The sequence below is a fragment of the Astyanax mexicanus genome, chromosome 1, assembly GCF_023375975.1.
Source record: "Astyanax mexicanus isolate ESR-SI-001 chromosome 1, AstMex3_surface, whole genome shotgun sequence".
Lineage (NCBI taxonomy): Eukaryota > Metazoa > Chordata > Actinopteri > Characiformes > Acestrorhamphidae > Astyanax > Astyanax mexicanus.
Window position 1 is genome coordinate 50,931,579 of NC_064408.1, and position 10,714 is coordinate 50,942,292.

Consider the following 10,714-nt stretch of genomic DNA (forward strand, 5'->3'; position numbering starts at 1 on the left):
AAGCCACATTTTATATATGCTTTGCTGTACATGGCTCTACAGGGCATACAGTGCTCACGACAAGCTGCACCCAAATCAGCACACTAAGCTATCGGATCAATCTTTTTGATTTCCTTTTATGCTCAGCTGGTAAAGTGCTCCTCCACTGCAGTTTAAAATGTTCCCTGCTCTGAAACCCCACATATATAACCAAGCTCTTCATGGTTAGATCATAGAAAAACTGACACTGGTGATCACTGTAATTGGAGAGTAGTAGAATATTATGGAGAGGAATTAGTGCCAAACTTAAAAGCAAACACTACTGTGGAAAAATGTAAATGCAATCCACAAGATTTATTGCTTTTCCTAACTATCATGCAGAATTCCTGCCAAAATCAAAATGCAAAACCACTATTACATTACATTTCACTGCACTTGATCTCTTAATTGAAAAACTAAAATGCTGTATTGCTTTTCACCATGGGGTATTTCAAACATAAATGCCTGCTTAAAGTGCAATGCTCCCGAAATTGCTTTAAAACACTGATGTGAGGAAAACGTGCCACAGTAAAAAGTAAAAGCTTCACAGATTTAATATCACCCAATCTCTTAACGGAAAAACAGTGTGTGTAGATTTTGTATATAAAATAAGAAATGATGAATTACTGTCAAAATGCAATCGAATCAACTACACTGTATTCCACTGTGTGGCGCTGCAAATGTTCCCAAGCAAAGTACAGGATTGCATTTCGTCTAGGAGCAGTGTGGTATTTGTGCCAAAATTAAATGTAAACACTGTCGAACCATAACCCACCACTTAAAATGGGGTGGGGCTGAGAAACCTTATGGTGAAAAGCAATACCGCTGTCCCTTGATTACATTTTGAGGTGTACTGTACTCCATTCTTGTATATTGTTCTCAATAAAGAGATCAAGTGCAGTGAAATGTAATGGAATAGTGGTTTTGAGTTTTGATTTTGGCACATATTCTGCATGATAGTTAGGAAAAGCAATGCATCTTGTGGATTGCTTTTACATTTTTCCACAGTAGAGTTTTTTAATTTGGCACTAATTTAATCTGCTGATCATTTTTCAGATTAATCACTTATTAATCAGATAAAAAGGAAATATATTTATTAAAATAACTTTTTTTAAATATATATTTAACATATTTTACCAGTTACTGTTACAGACATGAAAGATTTTAGAAAACTAATGTTGAATGTAAATATATAAGGAACACATAACTATTATTAAAAATATAAAGGGTTTACATGACAGATTAACCTGAGATTTACATAAATTGTATTATTATCAATATTTAATAGCAGAACAACAGTGTATGTAATGTAAATATACACTTAGATGTGATTCTCAAACACTTCCATGCAATATCAGAGTCAGAGTCAAAGTGTTTATGAATGTTTATTGATTCTGCTGCTGCATTTAAGGTGGAACAGAAAACTTGCTAAACACGAGTGGAATATAAATGTACTCAAAGTAAGACTTATTTAAACACTCTTGCCAGCTCGAGTAACACTGAGTGTGATAAAAAACAGAACCTGTCACTAGCGTAAACTTGATTTAACTATGGCTTACATAGTTAAATACATACAGCTAAGGTTGAATTTAAGGTGGAAGGGAAAATACTCTTAGGCTAATTGTTAGCTAAGCATGAGTGAGACATAAATTTACAAAAAATGAGACATGTCTTGTTTAACTACTCTAGCAGGCTCTTGGAACATTGAGTGAGAGAAAAAATAGAATTAGCTAACTCATTATTATTCTTCCTTGCTTTCAAGTGCAAGTTTCAAGTTTCAAAGTGGCTTCTTTGATTCTCAGAGGTAAGCTTGTTTACCGACGTGTGGGAAAAAAGAGACTGCAGATATTTTTTAATGAATGTTTTATTTTTCATTATTTTATGCTAACTAGCATATATGTTGATTGTCTGGGATAAAAAAAGACATTATTGTGTTTTGTGTAAAATCTACATGGAACTGGTGGCACTGAGTACGTATCAGCAGGGCAGTGGGCTTGGTACGACCTTACGTCACCAGGGAGGCCGGGTGGCTCTACAGGTATGAAGTAGTGTAAGTGATAGGCTGTTGAAGTGAGCCTGCATGAAGTGGGTCTGGGAGGCTAGACCTCACTGTTGGACCTTTTGTGAGATTCAATGGAACACTGATGATGAGAGGTGCCTGCCTGATGATCCCTGTGAAGAGCCTATAGTGTAGCGGTTGATTGGAATATGGGTAATGGAAATTGGCTGGACCTAAATTATTAGTTGCAGGGTTGTCCTCTTTTCTTGTATTATTTTATCAGAGTCTTCAAAACACCATCTTTACTGGACTTGGAACCACAGAGATAAAATAATTTGTACATTATTGAAAAGATATCATATTTTCTTAAAGTTTCACATATTATAAACTAAAATGCAGCGTATTTTATCTCGGTTTGTATATCTTAAATAAATTAACTCATTTGTTTTAAAAGGAAATAAACAGAAAGACAAAACTATGTTGATGCAGATAATTGTATTCATGCAAAACTAATGTATTTGAATCAGGTCTATTTTATGTACCATTTGTTTCAGCCATTGTCAACTACTAGTTGACTACTAGTTGCTAAAGTGTATTGTGGCTTGTCAGTGAAGTCTTACCAAGGACTATAGTGTTACACATTTGGTGTAGACCATTGATATTTTTGGGAAGGCTGCAGATTTTTAAGAAAATAACATTCAAAATGTTCTGTAATATTATGATAAACTAAACACAAACATTAGTTAATGCTGTGTGTGAATAGCTGGTGACTTACTTTCAAGCTTATATGCAATGTGTTTATGTTAATGTAATGTCTCACATTCCTTCCACCAATCAGCCTGTCCCCACGACTCCCTCTTCAGTGACAATTCAACGCTCCGCCTCTCCTGAGTACTGACACCTGGATCTCGTTCCCTCCTCGTTAGCTCCGCCTATATAAACCTCACTCCTGTTCAGCTCCCTGCGCAGCATTGCACCCTCCATGTGCCTTTGCTCTGCCAAAAATCTTGACAATTCTAGCTCTGTTAAGCCCTGTTGTGTTTTTGTCCAGTTTATAGTTTGGTAGTCTGTTTTCTTGTTACTGCTAGCTTCCTAGCTTTCTTTAGTTTGAGTGATATGTTTTGTTGAATCCCATTGACTGATTTGTGTTTCCTTGTGCCTTCAGAATTGTACTCTCCTGATTAAAACCCGCTAAAGTGTCTTCCAGTGTCATCTGTGCTCATTGTTCACAGAATGCTGCGCCGTAACCCAACAGACACTGCGGGAGGCGAGTCCATCTCACAGATGGATGCAGCCAGCATAGAATCTATTTTTCAAACCCAACAACAACAAATCGGCAAACTACAACAGCAACTTGCTCAGCAAACACAACAAACAAACCATCTTGCTTCGCTGGTCCAGACTCTAAATCAAAGGCTGGCTGCAAGTCAATCAACTGGGAATCTGGGAGAGGTGAGTCATCCCCCTGCTCCTTCCCATGATTCAAAGATCTCCAAACCTGAAAAATATGATGGGAAAACAAGTGAATGTCGAGGATTCTTGCTGCAATGTTCACTTTTTGTGACTCACAATGCGTCCAAGTTTCATTCAGATGCCTCAAAGATTGCATTCATTATCTCGTTGTTGACTGGGAGAGCAAGAGATTGGGCTACAGCAATCTGGGAAAGACAAGGAGAGGAGACACAGTCATATGAGAGGTTCACCACCACTTTCCGCAAGGTGTTCGACCATCCTCCCGAGGGCAGGGCATCAGGAGAGGAATTATTCAAACTACGTCAAGGTAACCAGTCTGCAGCTGATTATGCTCTAACTTTTCGCACACTGGCAGCTCATGCAGGATGGAATGACAGTGCCTTGATTCCAGCTTTTCGCCGTGGACTGCGCAATGAGCTTCAAACAGAGATTGCCTGTCGTGATGATGCCCTGACCCTGGATCAGCTTATTTCCCTATCCATCCGATTAGACCATCTCATGCTGGAACGTCGTCAAAAAGCATCCCTACCCCCTAGACCCAAGGTAACCAATCGTGAACCAGAACCTATGGAGGTGGATCGTTCTAGCCTAACTCTAGAGGAGAGACGCCGGCGGATGCAGAATGGACTTTGTCTCTATTGTGGTGCAGCTGGCCACCTCCGCATGAACTGCCCTGTGAGACCACCACGTCAGAGTCAGTCGGTAAGCCATGAGAATTTCATTCCTGTCCTTGAATCGTTTTTAATTGAAGTACTAATCCAATGGGACAATCACTCTATACCTGTTACAGGACTGATTGACTCTGGTGCGGCAGGCAGTTTCATTGCTGAACACCTGGTCCATGCTTACAACATCCCTGTCTGCCCGTGTAAACCTCCTCTCCATGTGAAAGGCTTGGATGGCCGACCTTTGGGTACTGGGAGGGTATTGGAAAAGACACTGCCCTTAGTTTTGAAAACTGGACAGACTCACTCTGAAATAATCTCTCTGTATGTCATAGACTCACCTGGCCATTCTGTTGTTCTAGGACTTCCCTGGCTGCGATTACATGATCCAGTTGTTCGTTGGTCAAGAGGGGAAATTGTGGGCTGGTCACCCACTTGCTCAGGCCGATGTCTCCAGCTCACATGTGGCTCAACATCCATTGAAAGCCCATCCATCCAGGGAGTTGAAAGCGTGCCTAAGGAATACCAAGACCTGGCAGCAGTCTTCAGCAACAAAGGTGCCACACAACTTCCACCGCATCGTCCATGGGACTGTGCTATTGACTTGCTTCCAGGGGCTGTTCCTCCTAGGTCCCGTATTTATCCTTTGTCTGTAGCGGAGACAACAGCCATGAGTGAGTACATTCAGGAGGCCCTTAAGCAGGGGTTCATCAGGCCATCAGTGTCACCAGCATCTGCAGGGTTTTTCTTTGTCACCAAAAAAGATGGAGGGCTCCGACCATGCATCGATTACCGAGGTTTGAATCAAGTCACTGCAAAATTCCATTACCCCCTTCCGTTGGTACCAGCCGCACTGGAACAGGTGCGTGAAGCAAGCCTTTTCACAAAGCTGGACCTGAGGAGTGCATACAACCTCGTGCGTATCCGGGAAGGAGACGAGTGGAAGACTGCCTTCTCCACAGCAACAGGGCACTATGAATATCTCGTCATGCCATATGGTTTAGCAAATGCACCAGCAGTGTTCCAGTCCTTTGTCAATGAGGTGCTACGAGACATGCTTCACAAGTATGTAATCGTTTATATCGATGACATTCTAATTTATTCCTGCAATTTGGAGGAACACATAGGTCATGTGAGGTCTGTGTTAACTCGACTGTTCCAACACCATCTGTTTGTGAAGGCTGAAAAGTGCCAGTTCCACTTATCTTCTGTCTCCTTCCTAGGCTATGTGATTTCTGCAGGAGGTGTACGCATGGAGGATCAGAAGGTGCAAGCAGTGCTGGAATGGCCTCGCCCTCAGTCTGTCAAGGACCTACAGAGATTCCTGGGCTTCGCCAATTACTACAGGCGATTTATCAGAAACTTCAGTACTGTTGCGGCACCTCTCACCTCTCTCCTCAAAGGTGCTCCACGGCGACTCATATGGTCACCAGATGCAGAGGAGGCTTTCATCTCCCTGAAGACCAAGTTCACCACTGCACCTATCCTTCACCAACCAGACCCCTCAATGCCCTTCATTGTGGAAGTGGATGCCTCAGAAGTGGGAGTGGGAGCCATCTTGTCACAGCGCCAGGGGTCTCCTCCAAAGATGTTCCCCATCGCCTTCTACTCCAAGAAACTCACTCAGGCTGAACGTAATTATGACGTGGGGAACCGCGAGCTTCTGGCCATAAAATTGGCTCTTGAGGAGTGGCGTCATTGGCTGGAGGGGTCCCTCCATCCATTCATGGTATACACGGACCATCGTAATTTGGAGTACATCAGAAAGGCCCAGCGCTTATCTCCTCGCCAAGCCAGGTGGGCTCTTTTCTTTACCAGATTTCAATTTCTTATCTCTTACAGACCAGGATCAAAGAACGGCAAAGCTGATGCCCTCTCTAGAATTCATGAACGGGACCCAGCCATTAACAAGGATCAACCCATTATCGAGCCCACTTGCTTGGTTGCACCAGTCCTCTGGGAGGTCGACCAGGAGATCTCTGCCGCAGCAGCAGTTGACCCCGGACCCAGTGACAAACCACCCAACAAAGTTTACGTCCCAGAAGTTGTACAAGGTAAGCTCATTACTTGGGCTCACACTTCAATCGCTACTGGCCACCCTGGGGTGACTAAAACTGCACAACTCCTTTCCGACCGTTACTGGTGGCCTAACCTTCATGTTGATGTTCAGAGGTTCGTTAAATCCTGCTCTGTTTGTGCTCAATGCAAGGTTCCCAGATTGTTACCTGCAGGAAAACTCCAGCCTCTTCCAATACCCCAACGACCATGGACACATCTCTCTGTGGATTTTGTCACTGACCTCCCAGCTTCTGATGGTAACACAACAATATTAGTGGTGTAGGTTCCTTCCTTGGGCAGAATATGCCCAAAACTCCCTGATTCATTCATCTTCAGGCCTCACCCCTTTCCAATGTTTCTTAGGGTACCAGCCACCCTTATTTCCCTGGACCCCTGCCTGTGAGAGTGTCCCAGCTGTGGAGGAGTGGTTTCGCCGGAGTGGAGAGGTCTGGGAGTCTGCTCATGTCCAACTTGAGAGGGCTATCAGGCGACAGAAGAACCAGGCTGATCGCCACCGCAGGGAGGCCCCGAACTACAGGCCGGGGGAGAGAGTCTGGCTATCCACCAAAAACATGAACCTGGGCCTTCAGTGTAAAAAACTGTCTCCTCGCTTCATTGGTCCTTTTAAGATCATTCGCAGAATCACTCCGGTAACGTACAAACTACAATTGCCTCCGCAATATCGGATGTCCCCATCTTTTCATGTCTCTCTCCTCAGGCCTGTCGTCCCGGGTCCTTTACAAGATGCTGTCCCCTGTGATTCACCACCTCCGGCTCTCACCTTAGATGGAGAACCTGCTTATGCCGTGAGGGCTCTCCTGGATTCCCGCAGGAGAAGGGGACAGCTCCAGTACTTGGTTGATTGGGAGGGTTATGGGCCAGAGGAGCGTTCTTGGGTCCCTGCCGAGGACGTCCTTGATCCTCTTCTCAAAGCAGACTTCCATCAACGTCGACCTGATCGCCCCAGGCCTAGAAGGCGTGGCCGTCCTCCCAGTCGGACTTGTGCTGCCTCTGGAGAGGCTTCTGGGAGGGGGGCTTCTGTAATGTCTCACATTCCTTCCACCAATCAGCCTGTCCCCACGACTCCCTCTTCAGTGACAATTCAACGCTCCGCCTCTCCTGAGTACTGACACCTGGATCTCGTTCCCTCCTCGTTAGCTCCGCCTATATAAACCTCACTCCTGTTCAGCTCCCTGCGCAGCATTGCACCCTCCATGTGCCTTTGCTCTGCCAAAAATCTTGACAATTCTAGCTCTGTTAAGCCCTGTTGTGTTTTTGTCCAGTTTATAGTTTGGTAGTCTGTTTTCCTGTTACTGCTAGCTTCCTAGCTTTCTTTAGTTTGAGTGATATGTTTTGTTGAATCCCATTGACTGATTTGTGTTTCCTTGTGCCTTCAGAATTGTACTCTCCTGATTAAAACCCGCTAAAGTGTCTTCCAGTGTCATCTGTGCTCATTGTTCACAGAATGCTGCGCCGTAACCCAACAGACACTGCGGGAGGCGAGTCCATCTCACAGATGGATGCAGCCAGCATAGAATCTATTTTTCAAACCCAACAACAACAAATCGGCGAACTACAACAGCAACTTGCTCAGCAAACACAACAAACAAACCATCTTGCTTCGCTGGTCCAGACTCTAAATCAAAGGCTGGCTGCAAGTCAATCAACTGGGAATCTGGGAGAGGTGAGTCATCCCCCTGCTCCTTCCCATGATTCAAAGATCTCCAAACCTGAAAAATATGATGGGAAAACAAGTGAATGTCGAGGATTCTTGCTGCAATGTTCACTTTTTGTGACTCACAATGCGTCCAAGTTTCATTCAGATGCCTCAAAGATTGCATTCATTATCTCGTTGTTGACTGGGAGAGCAAGAGATTGGGCTACAGCAATCTGGGAAAGACAAGGAGAGGAGACACAGTCATATGAGAGGTTCACCACCACTTTCCGCAAGGTGTTCGACCATCCTCCCGAGGGCAGGGCATCAGGAGAGGAATTATTCAAACTACGTCAAGGTAACCAGTCTGCAGCTGATTATGCTCTAACTTTTCGCACACTGGCAGCTCATGCAGGATGGAATGACAGTGCCTTGATTCCAGCTTTTCGCCGTGGACTGCGCAATGAGCTTCAAACAGAGATTGCCTGTCGTGATGATGCCCTGACCCTGGATCAGCTTATTTCCCTATCCATCTGATTAGACCATCTCATGCTGGAACGTCGTCAAAAAACATCCCTACCCCCTAGACCCAAGGTAACCAATCGTGAACCAGAACCTATGGAGGTGGATCGTTCTAGCCTAACTCTAGAGGAGAGACGCCGGCGGATGCAGAATGGACTTTGTCTCTATTGTGGTGCAGCTGGCCACCTCCGCATGAACTGCCCTGTGAGACCACCACGTCAGAGTCAGTCGGTAAGCCATGAGAATTTCATTCCTGTCCTTGAATCGTTTTTAATTGAAGTACTAATCCAATGGGACAATCACTCTATACCTGTTACAGGACTGATTGACTCTGGTGCGGCAGGCAGTTTCATTGCTGAACACCTGGTCCATGCTTACAACATCCCTGTCTGCCCGTGTAAACCTCCTCTCCATGTGAAAGGCTTGGATGGCCGACCTTTGGGTACTGGGAGGGTATTGGAAAAGACACTGCCCTTAGTTTTGAAAACTGGACAGACTCACTCTGAAATAATCTCTCTGTATGTCATAGACTCACCTGGCCATTCTGTTGTTCTAGGACTTCCCTGGCTGCGATTACATGATCCAGTTGTTCGTTGGTCAAGAGGGGAAATTGTGGGCTGGTCACCCACTTGCTCAGGCCGATGTCTCCAGCTCACATGTGGCTCAACATCCATTGAAAGCCCATCCATCCAGGGAGTTGAAAGCGTGCCTAAGGAATACCAAGACCTGGCAGCAGTCTTCAGCAACAAAGGTGCCACACAACTTCCACCGCATCGTCCATGGGACTGTGCTATTGACTTGCTTCCAGGGGCTGTTCCTCCTAGGTCCCGTATTTATCCTTTGTCTGTAGCGGAGACAACAGCCATGAGTGAGTACATTCAGGAGGCCCTTAAGCAGGGGTTCATCAGGCCATCAGTGTCACCAGCATCTGCAGGGTTTTTCTTTGTCACCAAAAAAGATGGAGGGCTCCGACCATGCATCGATTACCGAGGTTTGAATCAAGTCACTGCAAAATTCCATTACCCCCTTCCGTTGGTACCAGCCGCACTGGAACAGGTGCGTGAAGCAAGCCTTTTCACAAAGCTGGACCTGAGGAGTGCATACAACCTCGTGCGTATCCGGGAAGGAGACGAGTGGAAGACTGCCTTCTCCACAGCAACAGGGCACTATGAATATCTCGTCATGCCATATGGTTTAGCAAATGCACCAGCAGTGTTCCAGTCCTTTGTCAATGAGGTGCTACGAGACATGCTTCACAAGTATGTAATCGTTTATATCGATGACATTCTAATTTATTCCTGCAATTTGGAGGAACACATAGGTCATGTGAGGTCTGTGTTAACTCGACTGTTCCAACACCATCTGTTTGTGAAGGCTGAAAAGTGCCAGTTCCACTTATCTTCTGTCTCCTTCCTAGGCTATGTGATTTCTGCAGGAGGTGTACGCATGGAGGATCAGAAGGTGCAAGCAGTGCTGGAATGGCCTCGCCCTCAGTCTGTCAAGGACCTACAGAGATTCCTGGGCTTCGCCAATTACTACAGGCGATTTATCAGAAACTTCAGTACTGTTGCGGCACCTCTCACCTCTCTCCTCAAAGGTGCTCCACGGCGACTCATATGGTCACCAGATGCAGAGGAGGCTTTCATCTCCCTGAAGACCAAGTTCACCACTGCACCTATCCTTCACCAACCAGACCCCTCAATGCCCTTCATTGTGGAAGTGGATGCCTCAGAAGTGGGAGTGGGAGCCATCTTGTCACAGCGCCAGGGGTCTCCTCCAAAGATGTTCCCCATCGCCTTCTACTCCAAGAAACTCACTCAGGCTGAACGTAATTATGACGTGGGGAACCGCAAGCTTCTGGCCATAAAATTGGCTCTTGAGGAGTGGCGTCATTGGCTGGAGGGGTCCCTCCATCCATTCATGGTATACACGGACCATCGTAATTTGGAGTACATCAGAAAGGCCCAGCGCTTATCTCCTCGCCAAGCCAGGTGGGCTCTTTTCTTTACCAGATTTCAATTTCTTATCTCTTACAGACCAGGATCAAAGAACGGCAAAGCTGATGCCCTCTCTAGAATTCATGAACGGGACCCAGCCATTAACAAGGATCAACCCATTATCGAGCCCACTTGCTTGGTTGCACCAGTCCTCTGGGAGGTCGACCAGGAGATCTCTGCCGCAGCAGCAGTTGACCCCGGACCCAGTGACAAACCACCCAACAAAGTTTACGTCCCAGAAGTTGTACGAGGTAAGCTCATTACTTGGGCTCACACTTCAATCGCTACTGGCCACCCTGGGGTGACTAAAACTGCACAACTCCTTTCC